The sequence below is a fragment of the Ambystoma mexicanum genome, chromosome 1q, assembly GCF_040938575.1.
Source record: "Ambystoma mexicanum isolate Mex_15411 chromosome 1q, UKY_AmexF1_1, whole genome shotgun sequence".
Taxonomy (NCBI): Eukaryota; Metazoa; Chordata; class Amphibia; order Caudata; family Ambystomatidae; genus Ambystoma; species Ambystoma mexicanum.
Window position 1 is genome coordinate 956,810,611 of NC_090922.1, and position 14,164 is coordinate 956,824,774.

The window sequence follows — 14,164 nt, forward strand, 5'->3', positions numbered from 1 at the left end:
TTAACACTAATGTGTACTCCGTTCTCCTTTCAATTGTCCACATTTTGAAGCCACAGCACAGAAACAAAAACAGGTTTAATCACGTGTACACCTTATTTGTGAACTTGCAAGTGTAAATTGTCCCTGCTATTTACACATGGCAGATAGAATTTCCTATGGATTCTTATGGAATCCACCTGTTTGTCATGTGGAAATAACAAATGTATTTGATAGGACTCCATTGGTTGTAGCGCCATTCAGGAATGACTATGCTGGTGTGAAAACAGGCAGTTTTTCAGGCAGCGCAGGAATGCATCAATTAAATGTGTATCTCGTTTTGTGTCCTCACTGTAAAAGCAAAAACAATCTCCCAGAGCATAATAATTTCATACTGTTTGAAGTTCCAATGCTTTTCATTTTAACATGTTCATTTAGTAAAGGTAACTGTTTTCGATACCATTTCACTGCGGATAGATAAATACATGTATAGGCTGAACATGCTGAGAATGTTACTGCATGAGGATAAAATGTAGGCAAAATGGTTCAAAACGAATCAACATAAAACATGCTCTTTAAATTATCTTTTTTTAAAGTAGGGACAGATACTCGAACCAGTCCCTATTACCTAAGTGCCAAAGGTCCTGATGTACAAATATTTTTTCTATGGGATTGTGGCATTGTAAAATGTTTTTGTAAATCGGACCCAGAGTCTTAAGGCACCTAGCATGCCGGGGAAAGTGCAACCCATCCACGCAATCTCTAAAGTAGTCTCTTTTCAATGTCATAAAGGCATCTAGATGGTCGCTTGCCACTTTTCTATGGATTTCAGCCATGCTTTCAAAACCACAAAATGGCTGGATGGCAATTGTCCACCACATTTTATATCAATGAACATGAATGGCTTATATTTGTCTGTATTTATAAAGCACTTACGGACAGAAAACAGCTCAGCGTGAATCAGACGAAGCAGGCTGGAAAAATGGACATTTTTACTGAAGCAAATGGGTTTTCATTTCAAAGAGAGACGCTTTTCACTGGATCACAGGTCTACAGGGAGAGTGCTTCAGAGCCTAATTGCTTGAACCTAGAAAGAGCGCCCCATTGCCCATGAGAGATGAAATCTAATACTAGATATAAGCGAGGTATGGGCAGATCAAAGGGTTTGCAGAGGGCAGAAGTCCTGGAACTTGTGTTGCAGATATTTGGGGCCAATTCCATGTAAGGTTTTAAGCAGGATGAAAAGTGCTTTAAATCTGATTTCTACTGGGACCAGCATTCGAAGTGTAAGAAAAGAAGTAGTGGAACTATGTTCCCTACTTGCCTGCCCCCTGCTCCCCACCAAACCCATCGCCACGTCTCCTCCCACGCAAAATACACCCCCCAAACAAATGTGCCTGTGTTTATGCGAATGTTCAGTGCAGTGCACTGAAAGGGCAAGTTTCAACTTCTTCCTACACTTTTATTTAAAAACGAAACCATTCCCGAACAGGTTCTTTTTAAAATTAAAGTATAGGAACCATATAATTTAATTTAAGAGTAGAGGAGCGCCGCTCCTCACCGTTCTGGCCCACTTGGACCACTGGCTGGGACAGGTAACCCGTGTAATTTGTCTAAAGCCTATTGAGGTGCTCGAGCACAAGTGAGTCGTCATAGTCGATCCTCGAACTAATAATCGCTCGAGTCCGGATGCTGGGTGGTGTTCTGAGAGAAAAAGCCTAATTTGTGTCAATATCATTGCGTAGTAATTGGAAGAGTTAACTACTTTATCGACGTGTTGAGTCATAGAAAGAGTTTGGACATGCATGGCTACCCCCAAACTCAGGTCCGGGTCTGGGTCCCGTAAAAGGGTATTTACAGGCCCATTCCGACCTTGGAGGGTCCAGTAATTCCCTTTCGCAGGACCCGGTACGTCCCCATTCCCATTTGACCCCCGTACCACTGCTACCATCCTAGTCTGCTCGCGGGTGCCGCTCTGCACGCCTGGTCTGTCCGGATTGTTGCGGTGAGGTAACAACGGCGCCGGTAACACTACCGGCATCGTTGTTACCTTACCGCAACACTCCTAATGAGGCCCAATATATTATTAATTATGGGAAAAACGTAGCAATTGATTTTGTTCCAGGTATTCCTGAAGTTGGTTGGTAGCTACATTGTCAAGAGTGCTTATTAAGAACAGACTATTGGTGATAGGACAATAGTTTCCTCTATCGTTGGGGTTCAGTGCCACTTTCGTAAGCATGGGAGCAATCTAAGTCATATGAAGACTACAGGAATGTGTCCTTCAGGAAAGGATCTAATAATAAAATCAGTGACGGTAGGAGCCACAACAGTTACACACTGTTTAATTAAGCAAGATAAACATGGATCCCAGGGGTTTATATTATTACTTTATTATTCATGTGTTCTACGGTTATTTGGGAGAGGTTAAATTCATAGGTAGAAGGAATTTCTTCAAGGACATCCATGTTATTATGATTTGGATTTCAGACTCGGTTTTCACATTTTTTTCTTCTATCGCACTTCTGATATTATTCGTTTTAGCATTAAAAGCTGTGGCAAGAGAGTTACCCAGAGTTGGCACTCAGGAGGATAGCTCAGGGGCAACATGCTCGCCTTGGAAAGAAGAGAACACGGAACAACACTGGTTTGATCCTCGGGTCCCCACTGGGTATTTCGAGTGAGACTGGTGAGGCAGGTTCTAGATACATTTGGGGAGGTATGTTGATGCAAAATTTGAAAAAGTCTTTGGGGGCTAACTCTGTAGTTTTAATTTGGTTTAAAAAAAAGCACACTTGCCAGTAAAATATCCTTATTCAGTGTGGGGTTAGTGATTGGTAAAGGATATTTTCTCCATTGTGTTTCCAAAGATCTGAAGTTAGATGATTATTATACCATCTGTTCTGTTTGGGTCCTAATGTAATGGTTGTTATGCATTGAAGCGTGACATTATTAACAATAAATACCAGGAAGTGTGATGAGCTTAGTGCAGTCGCACTGCAGGAGGAGAGAGGGGAGACCTTCATTCAGGAGCTGCAACCATTTGTGCCGATTACTTTGAAGTTGCCGTTGTATACGGGGCATGTCACTGTGATTAGGAGCCTAACTACAAAAAGTCGTTGGGGAGCGAAGCGCCGGCACAAAGTGCGGTACAATAAGTGCAGTCGCACTGCAGTTTCCAAAAATTCGACGAGCGAGCTCATTTGGTCATTGCCGGACTTTCCATAGAGACTGCTGGATGAGCAATGCTAACACTCATACAAATCTATTACTATCAGGGCTCGGGGTGAGGAGTAGGGCTTGTGATAAAGGCAAAAGATATGATTTTCCGAGTACGGACACTACACCCTTAGACAAGGAAGTGGTTCATTTGTTGCAAAGAGTTGTTCCCTCCCTTTCGTCTGCCTTGGCGAAAGATTACATCTTTCTTTCCAGTGAAACCACCGGTCTTGTCCAGTGAGATTGTCTCAGGCGACCCAGGTGCTGCCACTGGGAATCTGTCGCTAGCTGCAACTACAGCTTCCAATCCCAGTTCGGGTGGAGGAGCTAGCGTGAGTGTGTCCATTGGGAATACCTCATTAATGGATGCCTGCTTGTATCTAGAGGCAGATATTTCCACTTTGGATTTACCAGCTTCACGTTTAAGTGCCTCTCCAAATGTGTTTATTCCATCACAAGATACTGCTACAGACGTGAGGAATGAGAAGAAGGGTCTGACTCAGGATAAATTGCAGGATAGATCAGACTCCTATATCGCCCATCAAGCACCAGAATAAGATATTAGGACTCTTCTATGTCGGGGCAGTGCTTCGTCAATGGCGTTATATATGGTGCTACAGGCTTTGGTATGCCTCTATGTCAATAACAGTGTGGAGGTGCGATCGCACTCAGGTTTGTTAAGTGAAATTAAGGCCTCAGTGGGTGATCTGGTCTCATCTAGTGTTAAATCCAAGTATCATGAGTGTATTAATGATAAAGGTCTGGGTTCCGAACTAAATGACAAAGATGTGGGTATGACAAGTGTGCAATTGGCATCCAAGGGTCTTGTATATAAGAAAGTCATTAATGGTGGAGGCTCAAAGCCCAAGAAAATGAAAAATCAGCGTACCAGACCTCATGCAGGCATAGCTCTAGGAAGTTTCTGCATTCAATCTTCCATGCCACTGAACTAAGGACAAAGCAATCCAGGCCTACTGAGTGTGGTAGTACATGTGAGGATTCAGCTATTGTAGTTTTGGCATCTCAAGAGGGATCAGTACCTGTAGGGCTCACAGGGGGTAAGGGAGGAGCCCACTGCTAAAGTTGATTTACAAGGAGTTGAACCTGTTAGGAGTGGAAAATGGAAGAAAAAAGCAAAAGGACCCTCGATTTAGTTGGGTGACATAGGTATTTTAGAATGTAATGAAGGACTTCCTGGGGAAAATGGGATTGTGGCACCCATTGAAATAAGTATAATTGAGACAAACATTATTTAGACTCACATAACTTTACTCAGGAGGAGGCCCCCTACTCAGCACAACGGTCCTCATGTTCTCAGTGTAAAGATAACAATAGAAATTGATAATGTTAAAAAAGAGCCGTGAGTAAGAGGAACACATTCTGTAGAGATATAAGGAGATTTTGTGTCACTCAGAATGCTAGTGCTGGAGTGTCTGTGGCTTGAATGGATAGATTGGAGGGGAACCCAAACTAGGTTCTCACTGAGGGTTCTTGCATTTTGTTACAAGGGGGGGAACAATTTGACCCTAATGAGGGAACGAGGTTGAGTCAACTCTAAGGGTGGCATTATGTTGAATCAGAGATTTGTGGGGAAGGTAGAGGGGATCCACTGTGTGAGTGATAGTGAATCAGTGATGATTTCTCAGAGCGGGCTACCTCTCACAGTCTCTAAACGAGTGGCCGATTATGTAGTTAGTAAGAAAGTTGTGGGGAAATGGCCAAAATGCAATCTTCCTTCATTGTTTATTAATTGCTCTGCCATATTTTGGGTTGATATAGAGGCACCCATGAATAGTGCAAGAATCTTGGGAATTTTAAAGGGTGTTCCTAGTTTGTCTGCTATTATGTCTTCAGATTTAATCAGGGTTGAATTTAATGAGAATTACATATTTAAAGATTGTCAGATCTATGTTTATTCAGATTTGGTATGTGATATGGTAATGAAGGCTCAAGAGGATTTATTAATTAAAGGGTTTGGTGTAGTAAAACTAAGCATTGGACAGAGGAAGATCACAATGTCAGTGCAGGGCCCAGAATTCCAATGCTCAGTAGATGTTTTTGGGTGGAGATCTGTAACTGTTCACCGTGTCCCCAGTGATACTAACAGGGACTTTGAGTGGTTCATGGGACTGCTTTCGAGTTTTACTCGTGCGAGGACAGGGTTTTGATGAGATGACATCTAATGGCAGCCCAGTGAGTTCTGCTACATCAATGAGTGTAGTAATACTTACAGTAGGCATTCTGGAAAAGTTTCAAAGAGCTTTTAAAGCATGCAAATATTTTATGGTCATTTCCAAATGATCTAAGCAAAAGTAACTGGACATGGTTACAATCTATAAAAACTATTTCAGTCGACCCTGGGTATGCAAATCTCTGAAGTGGATTAAGTGTTTTTATAAAAAAAGTAAAACACAATTTAAGAGATATCTTCAATCACAGGGCTCAGGGACACTTTCTGGACAGTGGTAAAATGGGGTAGTAAACTATTGAATATTTGATGAAAGTGAAAGAAGAAAAGAGTTAAGAACAATATTTAACATGGATTCAAAAGCCAATATGCAAATCTACATTAACAGAGCATAATTTTGATATTCTGCCTACTGTTGCTTTTACGGTCAAATGGGCTCAAACTGGTTGAAGAAATAGTCAATTTTGCAAAAATATACTGGAACATGTTTTACATGTTTTCTTTTTCTGTCCTATGTACTCAGCGCTAAGAAACCGATGGATAAAACTGTTCCTAAAGAGACAAGGATTAAGGCTAGTTGACATGGGCGTAAGACTGTTAAAACCCTGTAGAACCAAAGTAAAAAGCACATTTGACCGCTAGATTTTTAGTTTGTGTTGGGATGATTAAAAAAAGCCTTTTAGATCTGCCCATTGAGCAGGATTTTCATTTTTGATTATTCCATTTTTATAGAATGAATTGTATATATTGATTTACTGATTGGTATTGATGATTAATATGTAAATTGTACTATTTAATATAGTGTCTTCCAAGAATCGTTTTAATAATTATATCATAGGTCATATTGTAAGATACAGAATTACTTGTTAGCTAATAATATCATTTTATTTGGCGATGGATTCTATCCATATTGCAAAATAGTTTTTTATTTCAATGGATGTTCATGTGCCAAATTAAGTGAATTGATTGATTGATTGATTTAAGATTTAGTGCTGATATTGTGTAAATGTATGTCCCTTTTTCAAGTGATCCAGTATAGTGCCCACATTGTTCCACTCACAGATCTGCAACCTTTGACTCTCCCGTTGTTTTACATTACAACTCCAATAAGCAATAGCCATCTTTATCATCAGACAGGGATCACAGCAGTTTTAGTCTAAAACATCAGGAGAGTCACAGGTTACAGACATTCAAGCAATATTCAAATTTAGCTTCACCATTGCCTGTTTTTTTGTTTTAAAACAGCACACATTAGAAAAGAAACAGATGCACTTGGAGTAACATTGAATGCTATGGAATGGTGCAATGCAGTTGCCATGTTGTAGCAGGAGGCCAGAGGAGATGCGTGTGACTTTCAATCTCACCCAAGCCTTTTGGAATTGGGCCTATTTAAAATGTATTTTGGTGCTTTTATTCTGATGTCTTCTAAAGCAATATATCCAGATGAGGGGGGTATTACTAGTCAGGTAATGGCCCTGGGGTGATAGTTTCAAACCCAAGTGAAGCAGGGCTTTAACGTAGCCCACAGGCATTGCCTGACTGGTAATGCACCCCCTCAGAGGGTTCTACTTCTATTAGTACCCTGGCACATTGTACTGGGGTACTAATAGTATTTTGACTTGAGTTGAGAAATAGTGTGTGAAATGTTACTCAACTTGAGCAAAAAAAAGCAAATAAAATGGCAACCACTGATGGGGATAAGGAACTACACATAGCCACTTCTCCCTTTCCCTGGTGGACATTAAAAAGATAGGAAAACAAATATAACAAAGAAAATGTTTCACGTGTTTTCACCTTTTGACCTTTTCTGTTGCAAAGCACTCTTGTTAGCCTACACCAATCTTTGTGGACCATTAGGCTTTAAAATGAACCCCTCTTTTGGCAGATCATCTGAAGGCTTCACCAGAAGCAGAAGGAAGAACTCATCATTAGCTGAAGGTACAGTCTGCCTTACATCTTGCACCAGTGAAGGAAGGCCAGGACCTCCAAGAGGAAAGCAAGATCCCTCCCCTAAACATCTCCCAGGGAACAGAGGGAGATACCAAATCCGGAGTGACCCTCCAGTATCTCCAAAACTGGTACCCAGCCAGCACACAATGTGCCCTGCTAGGCTCTGCAGCAAGCTTCTAGATGGGAAATGCCAGAGAGTCTCTGAACCAAACCAAGGACATGGCAGCTACCTGCAAAACTCTCCTCCGTAAAGGAAAAGACAGGCCCAGTGAAGAAGCTAGGAGATATGCCTTGACAAGCACCTACCAACGTCTGCCTTAAAGGACATTTCCGAGCCAGTCAAGACCATTGAGCTGCATTTGACTGCACCACTGACTGTTGTTACACTGTAGTCACTAAAAAAGGTCTGAGACACTTCGAACCAGTGGTTTAGAACCTCCGACCAGCAGTGAGACAACAATTCCTTACCCTGAGCCGCCATGTAGGCTAGCATGGAGCTGTCCATCTAGCTTTGCTCACCAAACTGTCTGTTGCCAGATACCCACAGATGTCTCCCGTCTTTAACTATGTTGCAGAAGCTTCAAAGTGCCCTGGAACCGACATAACCTTTCGAACACCAAGAGCACCTAAAAGCACCAGGTACATTGTGCTTCTTTCCCCCTGGCCCTTATCCGAAGGCCCTTACTGACATTTTACGACCAATTGCTCCCTTTGTTGTGAAGTGAAGTATCCTTGAACTATTGTTATTAATTACTATATCGACTACCTTCCTGTCAGTATTCAGAGTGCATCCCTTTTCCTTCTTTGAAACTGTCTATCCTCTGCATTCCTTTAGGGTGGGTTGAATGTTTTAATGTGCAAGAACTGCCTGTTGTTATAATAATAAAGTAGATATTTGAATACAACCGTGACTGGACAGGCCCTTTAATCATTTGGTAATAATTGTATTTTTGCTGTGATGCAACTAACAAACGATCCACAAACTTTCAGAGATAAGCCTGCAGTTCCATCCACATTACCACAATTGGACAAGGATGTTTATAATTTGCTTGTTTTTCGAATCTGTTCAGATACCTCTGCTCTAATAGAGGTGTGGGGCTGATTGATGGTTTAGAAACCAATTTTCATCCCTGGACCACCGCTGCCCCAGAAGTTGATTTGTCATAGTGGTGAAGTATTCATTTGTGTTGCCACACTGTCTACACCTCACGAAATGATTGGTCAACAAAGGAGGAAGAAACCCCATGGAACAATCGAGGTGGAACTGCCAATGGTGAACTGATTTGTATGTTGCAAAATGTAAGAATTTACATCGACCAATTAGAAATGGCGAAGCTTGATAACCTGTTTATAAAGTAATTGTCAAAAGGTGATCAGTAGAGCAGTTATGAGGAATAGGATAGGCCAATAGGGCTAGGTATTGTATAAATTACTATTGCATCCACTGTCCAATCAGTGAATATGAATGTACATGTATCTTGAAACATAGTCACAGAACATGATGTCACTAATTACTGTAAAGGCTGCCATTTAATGATGAAATGTTGAATGATTTTTTAATTGTTCCCAGCAAAGGCTGCATGTAATAAACGTTTGTTTTTCTTGCTACTCGTGCACTTTTATTGACTCATTAGACTAATCAGGTTTTTGGGCATACCGTACAAGACTAAACTGCATCTGGATGCTGATCTTACTAGGAAAGAGGAACAATGGGAACAAAATAATAATGAGAGCGTTACTGAAAGAGGTAGGTTTTTAGGCTTTCCCCAAATGATAGGTAAGAATCCATTGTTCGAACGTCAATAGGAAGTGAGTTCCATGTGCACGGGCCCGCAACTGAGAAACACCTGCCACCTTCTGTGCACCCAATGCGAAGAAGCTACAACTAATACACGTTGATCAGAGGATCTAATGACCATGCCGAACAACAGTGTACAAGGTATAAATGTAGGCTTCAGTGTATTTAGGAAATTCTGCATGCAATAAATGAAGGCAATTAAAGAATTGTGAAAACAGTATTTGAGTAGTGATCAGTATAAGTTAGAATCTACAATTGCATCAGAAGTGTCCTCTAGCACTGTGCAGCGTCTTTTGTGCTAGATGGAATTTCAAATAATGATCTCAGATGAAATAATCGCACAGACTCAAAGAATAAAAAGTACTACTTTATTGTCATTTAATAAAGTAGGGAGGACTCACAGATTTTGGACTGATGCTTGCACACTCATATGCCCCTGGAACAGTCTCCCTGCCTCTCTCTGTCTTAAACCGGATCTCCTGAAATTCCAGAAATGCCCCAAGACCATCCTTTTCTCCTCAGCCTTCTCTCTACCTCTCCCCTGCTAACCTAAACTCCCTACCTTCTACCTGCACCTTCTGCTCAGCTTGCTGACTGGTTTCCTGGATCACCTCAGAATCTCCAGGTCCCAGACACCCTCACAAATCCCTGCACTGCCTCCAGGCCCCCACACTTCTGACTGCATTACGCACTTCCCAAAAGAGATAACCCTCTGCTCTAACCTGGCCTTCCTGGACCAGGTGCACTTATCCCTTCCCCAACCCTCTCACTTCCTGTCTGTGCACTTCCACAAATTGAATGCACCCAACCCTTAAGCTCTTTGTCGCTCTGCTCCTCTGTTGCCTCTTGTCCCCACTAGCATTGTGCACCTGAATCACTCGTGTTAGTAGCACATTATAAAACGCCTAACCAACTTAATCATTCCCCTTCCCCTCCCTTGTGTCACCCCATTATGTCAATGTCTACTGTGTTCATTCTAGCAAGAAATGTTCTCTAGTATGGCTGTGAATTTTTACGTGCCTCCACCTCTCTCCTCCTTCCCTCCTACCCTCACTGGTTGTCAAACACTTCCGTATTGTCAAGTTGTTTTTCATGTATCCCACCCCCTCCCTGCTTTTCCCAATAACTATCAACACACTTAAATTAGCAGAAATGCTGTCTTCGCCTATTATGCTTATTATTTTTGTATATCATTCAGAATTTTCCAAGGCCTTGTGAATCATTGTATCCCATGTTACCCTCCCGTCTTGGAGCGCTTTGAAGCACTAATGTTTTGTCCAAGCACTTTATAAGTAAATAATACAATAGAATACCATACCTAGTAGCTTGATTACATAGCGGTTTTTTAACCCAATATGCATCATCTATGACATCTTTCTATGTGGCAAAATACAACACATATCAAGGGAAGGGATTGGATAAAGGAACATATCTACTTTTAAAACATATAGGGATTAATATATCATTTGCTAAACCTTATCTGTAGGGCACGCTTTGAACTACCTCTAAATACGTATACTACTGATTATATCAGACAAAACAACAGTGGATTGGTCTATGCTACATTGTACGGTAGGTTGTCCAATGACCCCACTGATTGGTTGGCATACTATCCCAACCTTGGACTTTAGGCTCCTTACCAGCACGTACGTGAAACAAATCTTACGTATATAACTCCCATCAGGCTGCTCCCCGTTTTACCAATAAGTCCATCATCGCTTATCAGAAGGCCATAAGCCAAATTCTTCATTGTGTAGTTGGTCTTGTTGCCTGTTCACTTTCCTGGAACATTCAAGTAGTGTGAGCACAACACTATCTTAACTTGAGGCTCTGATTAATAGCCTTTGTTTTCAACTTCTGAGTCACATGGGAAGAGACCACAGATGTGTCCATCTCAGCCTAATATTTAGTGCTATTTGATTTAATTATGCAGGGTGTGGTTACTCCTCTTGGCCTCTAGAGACTTGCTCGATCTGTCTCACATTAACTTTATATACATTTAATTGACAAGCAGTTTGGCTCCCACAAATGTGTTCTTCTTATCCATGTACTCCCTTTGTGCTCTGGGCTTAGCCCTTAAAATGGCATCATTAACTCTGGGCCAACCTTGACTCATCGTGGGCTCTGCACACAGAGCTGTTTTTCTACGTCTCCAGATTCTGCAGATTCAGCTTGTCTCTGAGGTAGCTTGGTTAAGTTCAAAGTGAGCCAGTGTTCATTTTCCCACTATGATCGTCCTTGCCACGGCATATACTCCAGTATAGCAAGCCTCTATATGTTTTTTTCTACCTTGCGTTACTGCATATTTGCAGTTATTGATCAATAAGTTACTTTATCTTCTTTGTTTCCATGATTAGCTTTAGATACATGCTTCTCCTAATGTTTCAGTTACATGGTTACTTCTTAAGTATATTCATATAGTTTAATCATAGGTTGACACATCTTCTTAATGACATCACTCAGTCCTCGTCAGAATTCACTTTAACATACATCCATGATGTCCACAGGTGTGCTCTGTCATCCTGGCATGTGACATCCCTCCATGTGGCATCCTTCCACACTTTCAGTGGGGTACATCCTGTATGGCTGTCTTAGTGCATAATGTCTCTCATATACTCGATGTGGTATGGGCACAATGCAGGGGGTCCCATTTACTGCTCTTCCAGTATGATGGTGCTGAGGCGGCCGGATCTAGTGAGAGAGCATCTACCTTCTCCTCTACATTCTCTCCAGTGGTCGAATCTTCGACCAAATTATCTTCTTCATTGTCTTCATCTCCTCTTCATCATTTATCTGCATCTTCTCTTCATCCTGCTTCTTCTTTGGGATTCAAATCTTTGGTACCCCCCTCAGGTGACCTGCATTTTCTATATGTTCAACCAAAGTGTATGGCACAAAGTCTTGTGACATGTGTTCAGCGTTCTGGAACTGCGTCAAATCTTTGGAGTAAGCTGGTGATATTTGCTGTATGCAGACCGTGGGCTCTGGCCCCTTTAACATTTGGAGTTGGGGATTAACTGCTTAAAAAACCCCTGGCAACCATGAAGCGCTTGTGCAAAGTGTTGTGGCAAGTGTTTGGTGTTCAGTGGTCGGCTGGCCGACTGAAGACTCTGAATCACCACGCGCTGGCGTGGACTGCCAGATAATCATCCTTAGCGGCTGTGGGAAATCTCCACTCGCGGTGCGTACACGCCACTACCCTATCTGTATTTGACTGTCTCAGATGGAAGGGCGGTGAATGCGGTGGATCAGGTCCCCCTTCAATCTGTCTACGTCCTGGCCTTTGGGTATGTGTGTGATGTTGGGAAGCAGAGGATTCATGTGCCCGGAAATCAGGGCAGAGCCTGGCCCTGATCCCCTCCTAAAAGAATCTTTGGAGATCAAGTATGGAGGTCACCTGGTGTGCATGCCCCTAAGGTGCAGCCGATGCTTGCCGCTGAATAACATGATTGCCCTGCTATAACCATAGGACTGGAGTGAATTCTCAAACACGAAAATGGGATTGTTGACTACCTCTAGCCTTATTCCACAGGAAATATGCTGATGATGGTCTGTTGGGCTAGAGGCCGGTGCACCATAGAGGGTGACTATACTTTGGAAGACAGCTGCTTGTGACTAAATTAAGTCTTTTTTGTTACACTTTCTTCAAGGTGGAATTAAGACAAAGCTGATTTGAGAATGAGAACTATAAAGCTCACAAAGGCTTCTGTAAATCCTTTGGAGACTCCCCTGACTATGGACAGTGGAGAGGCCATTTCCCCAACAGCTGCCATATGTAATGGTGCTGTGAATTTGAACGGATCAGCTGAGGAATTTCATGGGGACTGCCAGAGTTCTGGGGAAGAGAATATGACCTATACCGCAGGAGTGATGTTTCTGCTAGAATGAAATGCTGGGGGCGACCCTACAGAGCTAAAGGGATGGAGAAGGGCACAGGGACCACGTCATGGACCAAAAGAAATACCCAAAGTGTAAAATGAGTGTGGTGGACACCGGCGTCCAGAGAGGATTGGAATTGAGGCAGTGTGGGAATCAGGCTGTTGATGTCACATCGGACAACGGAATCCTGGGCGAGACTAAGAATTTAGACAATGGGCCAGTCAATGGTGGCATGTATCCATCAGCAACTGCCACTCTGGTCAATAAGGAATTGAAGGGTGATATTTTGATATCAAAAAGCCAGACTGAGACCACCTGGCTTCCCTTACAGCTGAATACTCACAAAAATATGGATATTGCAGCTCAACTGGCCCATGATCTTAATTAGTTAGCAGAAAGAATATCAACTCAAAAAACAAAGAGTCTTGCTTCTATTCAGGTTAGGCTCTCAGCCCTAGAAGCTACTATGTCTCGAGATAACACATACACAGAACAGCCCTCATGGTGAGCCCCAGATTGGTAGTTTGGCAGTGGAAGTGACAGATGTGGTACCTGGAAGTGAAGATCTAGTAGCTTCATCTCTCCCGCTGGCCCAGAAGACCCCGTACCATCTGTCCTATGTTGACCATAGAAAGCCTTCTGATAATGATTCTGTCAACTCCTCTGAGTCAAGTAACGATGACTCTGTGTGGGAAAATCATAGTGCCTGAGAGAAAACTCAAGCAACGATTGTAGATCTGAATGACCTCCAGAGGTGATCTTGGCCTCCCTATCTGTTTCACTGGTGCCGTTTAGTAAACTCTAAGAGTCTATCTATGACTCAATGTGAAAGCAGGCAACCTTGATTGCAATGCTGAAGTCAAAACATAGTGCCTCAGAAGGATTGACAACAAAAGTGGAGGAACACCTTAATAAAGAGGCAGAAACCTTGGCACAATGGCAAAATGCCTCTGGGACTTGGCAAGAAGGGAGTTGATGTATAAGTCAACGCTAATGAAAGCCATCCTTGAAGATTGTAAATGGATGAGAGCAATTTGGAAGAAAAGATCAGTGGACATCCCAGCCAATAATAATTTCAGGGAGCCCCCAGCATGTTTTCCATTTTTGCAGGGAAAGCTGCAGTGGTGAAGAAAGACAGCAAGGGAATACACCAA